This window comes from Palaemon carinicauda, chromosome 34, assembly GCF_036898095.1.
Source record: "Palaemon carinicauda isolate YSFRI2023 chromosome 34, ASM3689809v2, whole genome shotgun sequence".
Classification (NCBI taxonomy): Eukaryota; Metazoa; Arthropoda; class Malacostraca; order Decapoda; family Palaemonidae; genus Palaemon; species Palaemon carinicauda.
Genome location: NC_090758.1, coordinates 17,965,587 through 17,983,139, shown reverse-complemented (window position 1 = coordinate 17,983,139; position 17,553 = coordinate 17,965,587). Strand labels below are relative to the sequence as shown.

Here is a 17,553-nt window from a genome sequence, read left to right as displayed (position 1 = left end):
GTCGATCCTTTTTCGTAGGAAAGTATCTGAGATGGGTATTCCGTAGTCGTCCTCTCAGCTCTGATCAAGTTTGTCGAACAAACTTCGTCCAGCGTGGAACAGCAGAATCAATCAGACTGGTAACGAGGCGACAGGACTCCTTAGGCCTTGGATCGGAAGGACCGGTACTTTCAGTTCCCATTCCATCCATCTTCCAGGAAGCTCTTGGAATTCAGCCTAGACTACAGGTGTTCCTGCTTAAGATGCGGTGTGGCGATCCCACCGTGGCAATCTCACCGTGGCATCGCAGGTTTTTCCCCAGAGAACTCTCCCTGCTTTCCTCATGGCCGCTCAGGAGCAGGCTTCCGCCTCCTTCGCCTTTTGGAGGTCTGGTCAACTCCGATAGGCTCGGGTTCGACCTTCTTCAACGCCGGGACAAGCTTCCGGATCCTTACCATGAGTGAGGGATCATGGTAATTTGCTAGGAGCCTTCTCTACTTCTGCCTCAACATCTGGAGTATCTATCTATGACATTGAGTCAACGGCCTTACCACGTTGGAAACCCCGCTTCTCGTCCGTCCAGCGAGGTTAAGCAACGTCGGGTCTGGTCGGTACTTGGATGGGTGACCGTCTGGGGTCTCCAGATGCTGTTGCCGCCTCCTCCGAGCCTTCCCTTCAGTTGACTGTGGCAAGGCTGAGGAGAGTCGCAGTACCTGTTCTCAGTCAAGCAGAGCTTTCAGCCCTACCTTGGAACGTTTCCTAGGTCTCTTTTCCTCATTGACCCGTCTAAAGTTCCGAACGGTCGCCTCAGGATAAGTTCCCTGTGGGGCGGCCCAAGTTCCGGTGGTTTCAAAGCAACGATTAACCGGACTTTCTGGCCCCTATGGGACCAGCGGAGCGATTAGACCTGCAATGGCTGTTGACCTATGGAACCTCTTGATGGGAGTGGATATTCTCGTCCTTTCCCCACATTTTTTATGCTGTTCTCGGACTCGTCAAAGAAAAGGGGGGGGGGGGGGGGCATGTTCCGTTCCAGGCCTATGGTCAGGACCTGAAGGATACCTCTCCATCATTCAGGCAGGCTTAGGGGCCGTAGTCTGGCCCCTCTACAGATCCTACAGCTCCTGCCGAGTCGCTCCGTGCGCGACGACTGCACGGAGCGACGACTTCATGGTACAGTACTGGCGTATTCCAACCAGTAAGGGACGCATTTTCATACCCTTGCATCTTGCAGTAGAGATACTGAGATGATTTGAGATCCTTTCAATACCACTATCGGCTCGTTCATTCCGGGCAGAGGAATGTTCTCTCCGACTATCTGAGCAGAGCCTCGTAGATAGAGTGTACCTGGGGGTCTTTGGCCTTTAGTAACCAGCAAGTCCTGGCCTGGGGGACCTGACCGCGACAGATTGGAACCTCGAGCTTCCGCTGTTCTTCCCCCCAGTCTCAGACCCCAAAACTCTTTGGCAAGATGCATTCCGGTGATGGTGGACAACATCGACGCCTGCGTCTTCCCTCCTTTGTTATCTGTTGAGAATGGGTCTCAACAAGACCAGGTTGTCTGTCAACCTTTCAATGGCCCTGAGAGCTCCACTGGGACTATACGCAGAACGGTTTCCGGACCCTCTGCTTCCCCTGATGGAACTCCGGGGAGAGCTTCTCCCACGGCACAGGCTACTCAAACAACCACACTGCAACATCTTTCACGAGCCGGGGCATCGCTTCGGCTTCACGCCTGGAGACACTACGCCTCCTCTCCAAAAAGAGACAACCCGCTACAGTCGCGGGGCGGAGGTCGCGTCATCTGCGATAGTTATCCGCTGGGTTCTACCAGGCGAAGTGTAGAGTCTTCTGTGGTTTGTGTCGTGGGAAATATACCTCTTCCCTTGAGGCCTCTTCTCCAGCAATAACGAACTTATTGCTTTTCGGCAGGAGGAAACTCCTTTCCGCTCTCGGCAGTGAAGCCTGTCGCTCAGCCTTTCCCTGATCTTCAGGCTGAAAGGAATAAAATTTTTCCTTCCCGCTGGACCTTTCCTCGCTCATGCGAAGCTGCGAACGTCCCTGCCCCAGTCGGAGTGAGACCTCCAACATGGAGCATGGTTCGGACTTTATAGTCCCTTAAGAGATCTTCTCAAGACCCTTTACGTCAGGCCTCTGATCGTATTCCGTCTTGGGGCTCCTGCTCACTCTGGCCGCGGCCAGTGTGTAAGCAATCTTCTTGGTCTCGTACGACTCCACCCTTTCTAAGGAATGGGGGAAGGCAACATTCAGGTTCGCTCCTGAGTTGTTGGCTAGACTCAGAATCTTGGGGTCCTGGCCCTCCGGTCCAATTCCTTCAAGATTTCGAGTCACCATTCTGTATCAGATGCCCCAAAACCTTCTCTTTCTTGCCAGTAAAGGAATCGAGGGGTTATCTTAGGGAACAGCTAGCTGCAGTTTGTCCTCACGTGCAGCCTTGTTGGGAGCACAAGAAGGACACGGGGGAGAGTCACCAGTATACCTCTTCAGCTCGGACTCAAGTACATTCATCTCGACCTGAATCCAGACCCTCCCCCGTCACGTCGCCCTACAGCACGATGTCGGATACATCGCAACGTCCCATGCCTTTGAGTAATACTACTCTGTGACGCAGGTGCTACAAGCTGGAGTCTGGAAGCGTCTAATGACCTTCGCAGGCAGCTTCCTGCAGGACGTGACCCACAGGAGTATCGATACGTTTCTATCGCTCTGTGGTGGCTACACAACAGCTGGTCTAACCTCAGGCTCCTTTTTGGACAGGTAGCAGAAGGTTGAGGGCATTGTTATCAAGTTTTAGTCTGCATGAATGAAAGAAGTATGTCTGGCCCTTCTTTCTTCATCTTCCCCTCTACTGGGAAGCAGCATCCTGGTCTCTGCATAGCTGACCTCAAACCTCTGCAGGTAAACCATGCTTCTTTGTGTTCTGAGTATTGAGTCAATACTGTCGCGTCCCCCATACCCTGACGAGGTGGTATTGAGAACGTCCTAACCCAGAGTTCCTTCTGGAACTCCAGGTCAACTGCCTAGGACGGGTCACACTTCTTACTTCACACACAAGCTTATGTAGGCCACACGTTTCCTTGCGGAGCAAGGAACTTGTGAGGTGCAGGGACTCCTTTTCTCGAGTGCGACTCACTCGGATTTTGAGTTCCCGGGTAAAGCCAAAGCCAGTATGGCTGCGGACTTTCCACCCTTCCTAAGGGGTAAGTCACCCAATGTAAATAGCGTGGTTTGTATTTCGGTTACGGAACAAATGACAAATTCGAAGATAATTTGTATTTTTCCTAACCATACAAACCTTAGCTATTTACATATATTTGCCCGCCAGCCCTGTCCCCCAAGACAAGTCCTACCTCTGAGTGAAAGTGAAGCAATCCACCGGTGTGTCAGGGGGGGAGGGGTAGCTAGCTACCACTCCCCTACCCCCCTGCTAACTAGCGCGGGGGTAATACACCCTCGTTAAAATTCTAATGGCTCGCCATTTCAGCTACGCTAAAAGGTAAACCCAATGTAAATAGCTAAGGTTTGTATGGTTAGGAAAAATACAAATTATCTTTGAATTTGTCATGATATGTTCCTGGTCCTCCGGCGGTTTTGCTCTTGGTGCTGAGCGACCGCTTTTGTAACCTTGCTCAAGGGGCTGAGCCGTTACATTCTCGGACCCTAGTTTTTGTGCGACTATGCTCTTGGTGCTGAGCGGTCTCACATGCAGCTACGCTCAAGGGGCTGAGCAGCTGCAGGAGCGCCTCTTCGGAGGTTGGCTCCTAGGTCACTGGCTGACCCTTCTGCCCTTGGGCTCCATCTTCAGTCTCTTCTACGAAGTATTCCTCTCTCGTTCGCGAGAGAGGACACTCATAGAGACTCCTCTTCGGAGGACTCCTTCTGCTGTTGTTGTTGAAGGCTCAGTCCCCTTCGTGGGGCAGCTGAGCCCTACGATCTCTCCTGCGAGTGTTTCTTCCCTGGCGGGGTGAGGGGGTGAAGTTCACCACAGAGACTCCTCTTCGGAGGTCTCCTTCTGCTGTTGTTGCTGTTGTTGCTGAGGGCTCAGTCCCCTTCGGGGGTAACTGATGCCACGTTCTCTCCTGCAAGTGCTTCTCCCCCTTGGGGGAGTTCACTCCAGAGACTCCTCTTCGGAGGTCTGAGGATGGTGCTCCTGCCTCTGGTCGTCTTCATCTTCAGCTTCCCCGCAGAGGATCCTCCTGCCAGACCTTCTCCTGGACACAGATGCGCAGTGGGCGCCAACGTACCTCGTTTCCAATGAGCACCGGTCCCTTTGGGGCAAAGGGCTTACTCCACAATGTGGGTAAGTCCCTTAAGTGCCAGGTTTTACCTGCACGCCCACGTTTTCCTAGTAGCGCGCTTGCGCTCTCCTGCTGTGTTCCAGACTTCTCTCCTGCGATCTCCTGTAGCTGAGTCTCGCCGTAGATCTCCTGATCGCCAGCGCTCACCTGCGCCTCTGAGACCTTCTGTGCGCCAGCAATCTTCAGCTCGCCAGCGCACTTCTGGACGCCCTTTTCCTGCTACGCGCCTTGTGCGCCAACGGTCTCCTGTACGCCCACGATCGCCTGCGCGCCGTTTTCTAATGTGCGCAAATGCGCGCCCACGATCTTTGGTTCTAGGCACAGGCAAGGAGATTGTTCCTTCTTTTTACACCCACGACCGCCTGCTCGCCAGCGCACATCTGCGCGCCCTTTCCTGATGTGCGCAATGCGCACCAGCGTACTCCACGAGCTTCCAGATGTGGGTGGAGGTGGAAGAGATGATTCCTTCACCTCCTCGCCGACGATCTCCTGTTCTCTAGATTTGAACAAATCTCTGAGCGCCTACGCGCCCACGAGAAGTCTTCTGTACTCGCTCACGAGCGTTCGCTATTATGCGCAACCTCACCATCTGGTTCTGCCTGACGCTGATATCTTCTGGCTGCGTAACCGCGCTCCATCGTTCTCCTACGCGCCAGCGATCTCCTAGCGATCGCGCGCGATTCTTTGCCTGCCCGCTAGCGTTTTCAACGCGCCCACGCTTCAGATCGCCGTACGCGGCCACGCGTTGGCTCTCCTGTACGCGATCGGTCACTACGCACCATCGCTCGCCAACGCGCCATCGCTCGCCGACGCGCCATCGCTCGCCGACGCGCCATCGCTCGCCAACGCGCCATCGCTCGCCAGCGCTCCATCTCCCGCAAAGAACCATCGCACGCCAATCGCGCCAATGCGCCATCGCTCGCTTACGCGTTCGGTCTTCCGACTGCGCCCGCTCGCCTGTGCTCCCGCGCGCCCGCGCAGACGCCTCCTAACGCGCATGCGCACACATGTTCGCCCGCGTGCCCGCTCAGACGCCTCCTCACGCGCATGCGCACACATGTTCGCCCGCGCGCGAACCAGCGATTGTACCATCGCGCGAGCGCCAAGGGCGCTTTCGACCGCGATTCCCGTCGGGTTTTTCGCAACACGGGCAACCTGGCGAGTTTTTCTGGAGCGCATACTTTCAGATCATCATAGTCACGATCTTCACCTCGTAAGCGCAGAGCATGACACGTACAAGAGCAAGAAGAATCTTCAGAAGAGTCTGGGTAACATTCTTCTCCCTTTTCAGGCAGGCCCCATCATCCCTCTCCTCAGGATCGCCCGATCCCCTTTCCTCCAACGGTGGCTGCTGACACTGCCTCTGTCAGTCGTCAACAGAGGGAATACTTTGAGATCATGGGGTAGCCTGATTTAGCTCTTTCTCTCCACCATTCCGTGCAACGGGCCTTCCGGAGGTTTTTTCCCTCGAGAAACTCTCCGCCCGGCAGGTGACATTCTCGACTTCGGGAATCTTGAACCAGGAGGAAGCCGCAAAGGGTGCCAGGCAGGCCACCTCGTGGCTGATCGTCGTGCTTGAGTCTCTGGCCATCCGGTCGCGACCCGAGGTTTTATACAAGGAAGCTCCGGGAAGGTTATGGAACTTTCCTCCTCTCGAACACATGCACCTTCGTTTCTCGACACCAAGTGTCGAACTTGGGGACAAACTCGATGTTGAAGCATTGAGATGCAGTGACCGAGAGGTTTTTCTCTCGAAGGTCCCTACCGTGGATATCGGCAAACCCAGACACTCTTTCATCCTTGGAAGGGGTTGTTTCAGCCCAAGGACAAGGAACGAGCGACTGAGAGGTGGAGAGAATCGTATCACGATTCACTACTCCAAGGCACTTACATCCAGTCCCTACAAGCCTCCAGCGCCCCAACTTCAACAGCCTCGTTCAGCCTAGGACATCAGAACCGGTACGGGCAGCTAGACAAGGTGTCTATGCAGCTTCCCCCCTCCTGTCGGGGACGAAGGGCGAGGAGCCCTCCTGGGAAGGCAATAATCCTAGAGGGGGCGGCCTAGGCCACAAACGTTAGGATTGGCAACCCCTTCCTGCATCCCCCAGTGGGGGGGGGATGCCTGGATTTGCGCCTTCAAGTGGCAGTAATTCGGGGCCGATTTCTGAACAATCTCTATGATCAGCCAGGGATTTCGTGTCCCGTTTCGTAGCATCTCTACCTCCCCTGTCAGCGAATCCAGTGTCGCTGAGCCCCTATGCCATGGGATCGGCAAAGGGACTAGCCCCTTGGGCAGAGGGCGAGACCATGCTCTAGAAGGATGCTCTCCAAGATTGTCGGTGGCTCCCCCCAAGATTCTTCAAACGAATCTTTCTTGTAAGAAGCGCCTGACGGCTGGAGACCCGCCATCGTCCTCTTAGCTCTGAACAAGTTTGTCGTACAAACTTCGGTCAGTATGGTACAACAGATTCTATCAGACTTGTAGGGAAACCACAAGACTTTACGTGCATACTGGATCCGAAAGACAGGTACTTCCAGATCCCAATCCATCCGTCTTTACAGGAAGTACTTGGAATTCAGCCTAGGCAACAGATATACCAGTTCAAGGTGCTGTGCTTCGATCTTTCAACAGCACCGCAGGCATTCACCAGATAGTTCATCCCGAACCCTCATGTCCACACAGGAGCGGCATCCGCCTCCTTCGCTTTCTGGATGACTGGCTATCCCGGCAGTCTCGGTATCGACCCTTCTTCTACTCCGAGACAAGCCTCTGGGACTTTGCCAAGATCTATGGATCATGGTAAATCTCAAGAAGTTTTCTCTGTTTCCATCACAACAACTGGGATATCTAGGCTTAATTTTAGTCTCTAATCTCCGTTAAGCCTTCCCACCAGATGACAGGATAGCAAGGCGGAGGAGAGTAGTAGAACCTTTCCTCAGGCGAGGAGAGTCTCCAGCCTTTTTCTGGTTACGCCTCCTAGGTCACCTTCCTCCTTGACCCCTCTAGTCCCAAACACTCGCCTCAGGATGAGTCTCCTACTTTGGCGACTCAAGTCCCGGTGGAATCAAGACTACGATTCCCCAGACATTCTGGTCCTATGGGACCTGCCGAACGAGGGATCCTGCAGTGGTGGTAGACCTACGAAGCCTTTGCTAGAGAGTGGATCTTCTCGTCCCTCCTCCGCATTTGATGCTGTCCTCGGACGCGTCAGAGAAGGGAGGGGGGTGGGGGGGGGGCACGTTCTGAACCAAAGGATCTCAAGCCTATGGCCAGAACTAAAAGGGTACCTCCACATCAATTGGCTAGGGATGAAGGCCATATTCTGGCCTGTCAACAGTTCCAACAGGCCCCGGCGAGTCACTCCGTGAGCGACAACACCACGGTAGTTGCTTATTTCATCAAGCGGGGAGGTACTTTTTCATAACAGTCTTCCCATCTTACAGTAGAGATACTGAGATGAGCCGAAGTCCACTTAATACCACTATCGGCTCGCTTCATTCCGGACAAAGGAATGTGCTCTCCGACAGTCGGAACAGAGCATCGCAGATAGAGAGTTCCGAGTGGTCTTTGGAACCCCCAGTAGCCAGCAAGCTTGGACCTTGTGGTCCTGTTCGCAACAACCTTGAATTTCAAGCTGTCGCTGTACTTCTCCCCAGCTCAGACCCCAAGGCACCCTGCCAAGATGTCTTCCCACATCGGTGGGACAACATCGACGTTTACGCCTTGCCAACGTTGGGTCTGAGGGGAAGGGGGCTCAACAAGACCAGACTATCGGTCAACCTGTCGATGACTGATAGCTCTGCTACGGAATCATGCAGAGTGGTTTCCGGACCTTCTGCATTCCTTGATGGAACTCCCGAGAGAGCTTCCCCCACGACAAGAGCTAAAGTAACCACACCTCTACATCTACCACAAGCCGTAGCTCCGCTTCGGCTCCACGCCTGGAGTCCATCCAGCATCTCCTCACAGAGAGAGGCATTCCGCAACAGGTCGCGGAGCGGATGTCTTGACACCTGTGATGTCATCCGCAGGGGTCCACCAGGCGAGGTGGAGAGTCTTCTGTGGCTGGTGTCATGGGAGAGGTACCTCTCCCCTCGATGCCACTATTCCAGCGTTATCGGATTTAATGTCCATCTGCGGGAGGAAATACGCCTTTTGCTCTCGGCGGTAAAGCCTATCGCTCAGCCTCAAGCCTGGCCTTCAGGCTCTAAGGTTAGACAATTCCTCCTCGCTGGATCTTTCTTCGCTCATACGAAGATACGAACTTACCTGCACCCAGTCGGAAGTGAGACCTCCTCCATGGAACATGGCTCGAGTTCTTAGGGATCTTAAGGCTTCTCCCTTTGAACCATTACGCTATTCATCTGCTAGGCACCTGACTTAGAAGACGGTGTTCCGGCTCCCTCTGGCTTCGGCCAAGCGTATCAGCGTACTTCATGGTCTCTCGCCCTCTTAATGAGAGAATGCCTTGATGAAGTCATTGAGCTTCAGCACGGCATTTCATTCCCGTGCTGAAACTTGGTGACGGGCAAGAGGGCTCTCAAACTTGGGGAAATTGCTCCCCCAGTTCGAATCTAAATTTCTCTCTTTCACCTTTTTCTTTTTCTCAATATTACTTCGACCTTATCCTAATTTCATAAACTTTCTTTAGTCTTGCTTTCCAAACTCTATGAGAAAAATTTCCCTCATTATATATGTGTATATATTATGTACATATATATTTATGATTTTTTTTTTTCCTATGGCTTGGATGTTTCTACATCCATTGTAGCCCCGGCGGGGATGTTCATACATCCTTTATTGCTGCCTGCTTTGATGAGTGGGAGGAGGTGTCACAGTTGGGTGGTGTTTGCATTCAAAGCTATATGTGAGAGTATTGGGTGATTTCAGCCATCCCGAAGATGGTTTGGACCTTTTTGGCGGAACTATTCTCAAGTGTTGGGTCTTCGGAATCCAGGGGGATCCAATGCTTGGGGTAGGACTCTCGGCTTTTGGCCAGAAGCCCGTCATTACAGGTATGGGGAGGATGATTCCATAATTTTTTGGTCTCAGTCCTAACAGGCAGGTTCAGCTCACACCTGTGCCTCTGTATCTGTTTTGATGCTATCCTTCGGGTAGGGTATGGAGTGGACCATCTGGGAAGTATACTCTCATTGTGCCGATAGTAGAGAGAGTGCAAATTTCCTTTCTGACGTGTGATGGCCTAACATTCTCGAGCAGGTACATCAAACTAACCCTTTTCTCTCTCTCTCGTCTAATGGATTCTTTAAGTAACGAACCCCCATCCCCTGGATACCCTGACTCTCCCCCGGCACTGTTGACGACCTCTGCTAATTCAATTAAGGAAAATTCTGTTGACGACCTAGGAACAAAAAAAAGGACCCCTCTACTAATGTTTTAAAACCAATTAAGTCGGGTAACAAAGGGAAACTAAGAATCCTTCATGTTACCCAAATTCCAATAAATACTGATTATGATATGATATATAAAGCATTTAGATGCTATGGAGTGATAAAAGAAATTAGAATGAAACTTGAAAATGAAAAATTGCATTCATGGATAACTTATAATAATCATGAAGAAGCATTCAATGCAATATGTAACATCAATGATATCAAAATTAATAACTTAAATGTCATGGGTGTCCTATGTGATAAGATACCAAACAGTTTGGATGTATATAGACCTGCTGACTGGTTTGAGAAAGATATCGATTTAACTATGCTCCCCTAAAGAAAGCCAAAACCACCAATGTGGCTTGTTGCCGAGCCTAAAGGGAGTAATGGGAATTATTTTAAAATTAGCAAACTAATTCAGAAAAAGGTAGGAACCATTGCACCAGGTGATATATCTCGCTTTGGGAAAAATAGCTTCTTAATCCATGCAAAATCATACACGCAATCAGTAATACTGTCTAACCTTACGACAAGCAGCGATGAGGATATGTTAGATGTCAAACCCCACCTAAACTTTAGTTACGGAAGGGGAGTAGTCTTCAATAAAGATCTGTACGAATTTACGGAAGAGGAAATACTAGCCATGTGCCCATTAACAGTGTGGAAAGTGCATAAGATTCCTGGGACGTCAATGATTATCCTTACTTTCCAGGATGCTGATGTGCCTTTCCACATCGATATTGAAAATGAAAGAATAAAAGTTCAACCTTTTAAACAAAAGCCCTTACAATGCTTCAAATGTTTCAAATTTGGACATCCTTCTAAAGTTTGTAAAAATGAAAAATTGTGTAGCATCTGTGCCAGTCCTTATCATGGAGAGTGTACACTTGAGCCCAGCTGTTTGAATTGCAATTCAAACCATAAATCCACTGACAGGAGCTGCGAGATTTATAAGTTTGAAGAAGCAGCCCTCAACAAATCCAGTATAGAACACATAAGTGTAGGACATGCCAAAAGACTACTGAAAAAACCAAACAGCTATGCAAAGGCACTGAAATCAAGAGAAAATATACCACAGGAGACATCGAAGCCACATAGTGCTGCCAGTAATTCCAAGAAAAGAAATACATCATCTAATGATAGTAAAGTTTTACGTGACAAGGTAAGCATATTGCCTTCCAAGGCTTTGCCACTGTGTATTAAAACTGCGACACTGCCCACGTCTATACAAACTTCATCCCCCATTACCAGCAATAGCACTAACCTCTCTCAGGCCATGTCCTTGCCTGATTTGATGGAAGTTCCACCTGAAACAAAGTTCCCAGGTGCACCTGTGGTAGGGAAGGTGCAAAAACCTGGTAAATCCTCACCACTGATAAATAGGAAAAGAGAGAGACCTCCATCTCTCTCCACCCTCCATTAGAAATGTTAAGGTTATGACATCAAATAAATTTGATGTTTTGTCTGTTGATGTTTCTAATAAACCAGAAGATAAACTGAATAAATCAGAAATTCAAGTTGAGGTCCACCATCCACCTCAACAAATAGATCAAAAGGATACAAAGAAAAACCACACATAAAACCCAAAATAACAAGACCACCTCTGAAGAAACCTACAGGTAATAATGTTAGATTAAAAACTGCTAATGGGAAGACCTCATCCAAGATGTCTTCCAGAAATAATCCATAGTTTTCTCCTCCATTTTGCAATGGAACTGTCAGGGTTTGAGGGCGAAATATGAAGAACTTAAGCTCCTAATTCATGAGCATTCCCCCATAATTGTATGTCTACAGGAAAGTATGCTTGATTCTAACACTCCTAGTCCTCGAGAGTATGTTAGCTATAGAACACCATATAATCAACAAGCAGGGAGCCATGGCGGAAGTCTCATATACATTCGTCGAGATGTTCCCCAAATACCTATGTCTATACGTACAACCCTGCAGGCAGTTGTTGTACAAATTGATATAGGGAGAAAACATACAATTTGCTCTCTGTACTTACCTCCAAATGATAATATTTTATATGATGATTTAGCAGAGGTCATTCAACAACTCCCTCAACCTTTTCTTTTACTGGGAGATATGAATGGTAGACATCCTTTATGGGGTGATGTTTTGGCCAACACAAGGGGCAATATTATCTCATCAATTGTGGAGAATGAGGATGTGAGACTCCTTAATACAGGAGAGCCCACGCACTTCCATGTTCAGACAGGTACTTTGTCATGCATTGACCTTTCAATTGCAAGCTCTAACTGCCTTCTTGATTTTGATTGGAGGACATTAGATGATTGGCATACTAGTGATCATGCACCAATCATTATAAACACCAACAAGGGTCCGCCTTTGCAAAGATCGCCACGTTGGAATCTAGACAAGGCAGACTGGGTTAAATTTTCTGAGCTTAGTGAAATCGAAGGGAGAGCAGAACAGTTTGAAAGTATTGATGATGCCATAGACCTACTGAATGGAACTCTTCATATAGCAGGAATCAATTCGATTCCCAAAACCACAGGACTATTCAAAAGACGACCAGTCCCGTGGTGGTCCTCAGAATTAACAGCCTTGCACAGAGCCACCAGAAAATCCCTGACTAGATTGCGTAGACGCCGTACTGATGAAAATTTGATATCGTACAAAAAATGTAGAGCACAGTTCTGTCGTGCCATGAAAGAAGCTAGACGCCAATCTTGGGTGGCTTTTGTTTCCTCCATTAACAGTAGAACACCACCATCTTCTGTATGGAGGAAATTAAAAAAAATTGCAGGCAAATTTACCCCGAACCCACCACCAGTGTTGAAAGTGAATGATCAGTTTGTGACTGAAGGAAATGAAGTTAGCAATGCCATGGCTGACCATTTTTCAAATGTATCGTGCAAGAGTGTAGCAGCTCCTGGTCACCAGTACAGGAGCATTGAAGAAAAGAAAATTTTAAATTTTGCAACAGGAAGGGAAGAATCGTATAATTCTCCTTTTACTGAAAGAGAACTTGATTCCGCACTCGCTACTTGCAACGATACAGCTCCTGGACCCGATGGAATTCCATATGCAATGGTTAAACATGTACATTTTAATACAAAGTTATTCATTTTAAGTATTATTAATAGAATATGGCATGATCATAGTTACCCAAGTGTTTGGGAACTAGCCATTATTTTAGCCTTTTTAAAACCCAGTAAGGACAAGTTTTTAGCAGCAAGCTATCAACCTATTGCATTGTCTTCGTGTTTATGTAAAATCATGGAGAAGATGGTCAATGTAAGGTTGATGTGGTACCTTGAAAAGAGGGGTATTTTGTCACCATTCAATGTGGATTCAGAAAAATGCACTCAACTACTGATGTGTTAATAAGACTTGAGTCCTCTATTTGTGAAGCCTTTGCTTCCAAATAGCACCATGTGGCAGTTTTTTTCGACATTGAAAAGGCATATGATACCACATGGAGATATGGTATACTTAAAACAATTCATGAACTAGGATTAAAAGGAGAACTACCACTATTTATTCAGTCATTTCTTTCGTATAGAGTTTTTCAAGTGAGAGTGGGGGAAACTCTATCAGAGAGTAAGTGTCAGGAAGGAGTTCCTCAGGGGAGTGTGCTGAGTGTAACCCTGTTTGCACTAGCAATTAATGGGATATCCTCAGTCATTCCCCGGGATGTTCTCTCAACATTATTTGTGGATGATCTCTCAATATCATATGCTGGCACTAGAATGGCAATGGTTGAGAGAAAAATCCAACTCTCTATTGATAAAATTATCCAGTGGGTTGACATGAATGGATTTGAGTTCTCGACAAGTAAAACTACCATTGTTCATTTTTGTCGTATCCGGGGAGTACATCCAGACCCGGATATATACATTAAGGGTCAACGGATACCATGTGCAAGTAAAGCTAAATTTTTAGGTTTGATATTTGATTGTAGGCTTACATGGGATTCTCACTTAAAAGCGTTAAAAGTTGAATGTGTTGAAGCTCTGAATATCTTAAAAGTATTGTCCCATACATCATGGGGGGAAGACCGCAATACTATTTTATAATTATACAAGGCCTTGATTTTTTCCAAAATTAGTTATGGATATGAAATATATTCTTCAGCCACCTCAAGCCGGTTAAAAATATTAGACTCGATACATCATGCAGGTATTAGATTGTTTACAGGAGCTTTTAAAACCTCGCCTATCCCAAGTCTCCTTGATGATGCTGGAGAGTTACCTCTAGACCTTTACAGAATGTCTTCCATTATTCGGTATTGGTTTAGATTGCAAAGACTCCCTAACTCTCTAGCCTTTCAGACTGCAAGCCTTGTAAGACATGCATCATACTTTGAGTTGCACCCAAAATCTCCTCAACCTTATGGCTTTCGGGTGAAACGATTATTAAATAGTCTGGATATAATTAGAAGTAAGGTACTTTCATTCAAGGTATCATCCACGCCTTCATGGAAATTACAAGAGATATCTTTTTGTAAATATTTTATTGGAGATAAGAAGAATATGTCAGACGTAGAAGCCAGGTCTCTTTTTAATGAACATGTTAAAGAACATAGAGGATCAACTTTTATCTATACTGTTGGCTCCAAATCTGATGCTGGCGTTGGATTTGGAGTACATAGTAATGGTTTTAATTGTAGAGGTGCACTTCCTCTGACCGCTTCCATATTTACTGCCGAACTGTATGGCATATTAACCGCTATTGAGAAAATAGCGTTGGGTAAGGATGGTAATTTTACAATTTTTAGTGATGCAAGGAGTGTCCTTCAAGCTATAGAAGTTTTTAATTCTAATAACCCTCTAGTTTTAAAGATTTTAGAATGGCTTTTTTTTATTGGACGGAGAGGTATAACAGTTCGATTTTGTTGGGTTCCAGCACATGTAGGTGTGTCTGGGAATGAGAAGGCAGATTCACTGGCTAAGAAGGCTGCATCCGAGTTGCTGCCAAGAAGGTATCCCATTCCCTGTAATGATTTCTTACCTGACATCAAGAAATTGGTTTGCAATAAATGGCAACAGCAATGGGATAGCCTAGATGGGAATAAAATGCGAGAGGTAACAAATGTCATATTTCCTTGGAGGTATAATATGATGCATCGAAAATGGGAGACGTCTCTTTGTCGTCTCCGTATTGGTTACACTCGGTTGACACACAGGTTTCTGCTGAAGGGCCAACACCAACCGTATTGTGACGACTGTTTAATACCTCTAACAGTGAGGCATTTGTTGACCGAATGCCCCAATTATAACAACTTAAGGAATAGATATCTGTTTGAGGCTCGAGGTGAGGGTGGCAGGTTCATCCTTGCCAAGATTCTTGGAAATGATGTGTCCTATTATGCAAGTGGCATTTTTAGATTTATTTCAGAAGCAGGTCTTCTGAAAACTATTTAACTTTTATGATATTCAACTTTTATGATTTTAATTAAATACTTTTATTTTTTATCTTATTTTATTTTTTATTTTTTATCTTATTTTATTTTTTATTTTTTATCTTATTTTATTTTTTATTTGTTTGTATGCATAAATTAAATGTTACCGTCGTCAATGACCTTAGATGTCAGGATGCCTGAAAACTCTAAATCAATCAATCATGGTCTCTCGTTTGACTCCGCCCATTCAAGAAGATAGGGAAAGGTATGTTTGGGTTCGTCCCTGAGTCGGTTACTAGACTCAAGATCTTGGAGTCCCTAACCTTCGGTTCGACTCCTTCAGGTTTTCGAGTCTCCGTTCTGTAACAGATGACCCAGACCTTCTCCTACTATGCTCAGTAAGGAGTCGGAGGTGTTATCTTAAAGAACAGCTGCAGTTCGTCCTAACGTGCAAGCCCTGTATGGGAGCACAGGAAGGATGAAGAGGAGGGTCACCAAGAATACCTTTGCAGCCTGGATTCTAGGACCATCCATCTCGCCCAGAATCCAGACCCTCCTCCGTCATGTAGCCTTAGAGCACACAATGTCAGGGACATCGCAACGTCACTGGTCTTCAAGAAAACTACTCTGTGACGCAGGTGCTACAAACTGGAGTCTGGAAGCGTCGGACGACCTTCACAGTCCACTACCTGCAGGACGTGACCCACAGGAGCCTCGATACGTTTTTCTATCGGCCTGTGGTGGCTACACAACAGCTGGTCTAACCTCAGGCTCCTTAATGGACAAGTAGCAGAAGGTTGAGGGCATTGTTACCTGGTGTCAGACTGCATGAATGAAAGAGGTATGTCTGGCCCTTACTTCTTTCTTCATCCTCCCCTCTCTTGGGGAAAGCAGCATCCTAGGTTCTCTGCATAGCTGACCTCAAACCTCTGCAGGTAAACCATGCTTCCTTGTGTTCCTAGTATTAAGATAATACTGTCGCGTCTCCCATACCCTGACGAGGTGGTATTGGGATAGTCCTAGTCCAGAATTCCATCTAAAGGTCTTCAGGTCGACTTCCTAGGACAAGTCACGCCTCATCCCTCCACACACAAGCTTATGTAGGCCGCACACTCCTTGCGGAGCAATGAACTTGCGAGGTGCAGGGACTCTTTTGCTCGAAGTGCTGCTCACTCGGATTTTGAGTCCCCGGGTAAAGCCAAAGCCAGTATGGCTGGGGACTTTCCACCCTTCCTAAGGGGTAAGTCACCCTATGTAAATACCGTGGTTTGTATTTCGGTTACGGAACAAATGACAAATTCGGAGATAATTTGTATTTTTCCTAACCATACAAACCTTAGCTATTTACACATATTTGCCCGCCAGCCCTGTCCCCCAAATCAAGTCCTACCTCTAAGCGAAGTGAGTCAGTTTGTAAGGACAGTGAGACAAGCGTCACCAAGATCAACTAATACTTTATTTGAATGCGCACGGAAATACATAACAAGGTGCGGACGGAAACGTAGGATTACATTGGCGCCAAGTCAGATTGAAGTGCCCGCCAAAATATATGTGTTTTCTTACACTTACAAATATATGAATTATGGGTTAACAAAAACATGTCATGAAACGATACATATATCAAAATGTAGCTCTGGTAGAGCGGAATATATATACATAGGACACCACAGTGTGGCGAAGAGAGAATTTAAATAAATAAGTAGTTTGTCGATTTTCTGGACGACGAAGGGATCGGTGTCCTTACAAGTACTCCCCCCCCAAGACATCGGGCGGCGTAGAGGGCTGATGATCAATCTTCGTATCTCTTCGGGCGTCGGAGGGTTCCTCTTGTTTTTGAACGGAGGGGCGCGCTGGCGGTCGGTGTAAGGATCTCTTCCTCTTGACGTCGTTTGATGATTTTTCCTTCGTTGGGCGGCTTGTTTTGTGGCGGAACTCTGGGTCTGCCAGGTCCAGCGGAGGCGGTGTCGCTTCCTTCGAGAAACGCTGGTTTCACGCGGTCTATAGAGACCCATGGACGTCGAGAAGGAAGGCTTTCGTTGTCTTTTTAATAACCCGGTAGGGACCTCGATAAGGTCTAGTCAGTGGTTGTCGATGAGCGTCGACACGGACGAAAACGTACTTGCAGTCATCCAGGCTTTTTGGCTTGAAGTGCTTGGTTCTCTCCTGGTAAGTTTTGAGACACGGCATGAACTTCCTGGCGATGTCCCTTAGGTGATCCAGCTGCGTGTCGTCGGTTGATGAGGGAAAGAATTCGCCAGGAACTGCGAGCGCTTCCCCGTTAACTTTTTCGGCGGGCGAAGGTTCGCCGTCTGCGCTAGGGGCGGTGCGAAGGCCGAGGAGTACCCAAGGAAGTCGTGATTTCCAGTCCCCGTCGGTGCAGCTCGCCATCAGGGACGCCTTGAGGGCGCGGTGCGTTTGTTCGACCATGCCGTTTGCCGCGGGGTTGTATGCCGTGGTGCTGTGGAGCGTCGTCCCCATCAGGTTCGCCAA

At 47.9% G+C, this 17,553-nt stretch overlaps 1 protein-coding gene and 1 pseudogene across 2 annotated transcripts in view; both read left to right on the top strand.

The window, feature by feature from the left end:
- The window catches only part of LOC137627103 (zinc finger protein ZFP2-like), a 364,597-nt gene that overhangs the window by 81,608 nt on the left and 265,436 nt on the right, over positions 1-17,553 (top strand). The window lies entirely within an intron of this gene.
- On the top strand, positions 517-635 carry LOC137627140 (5S ribosomal RNA; annotated as a pseudogene).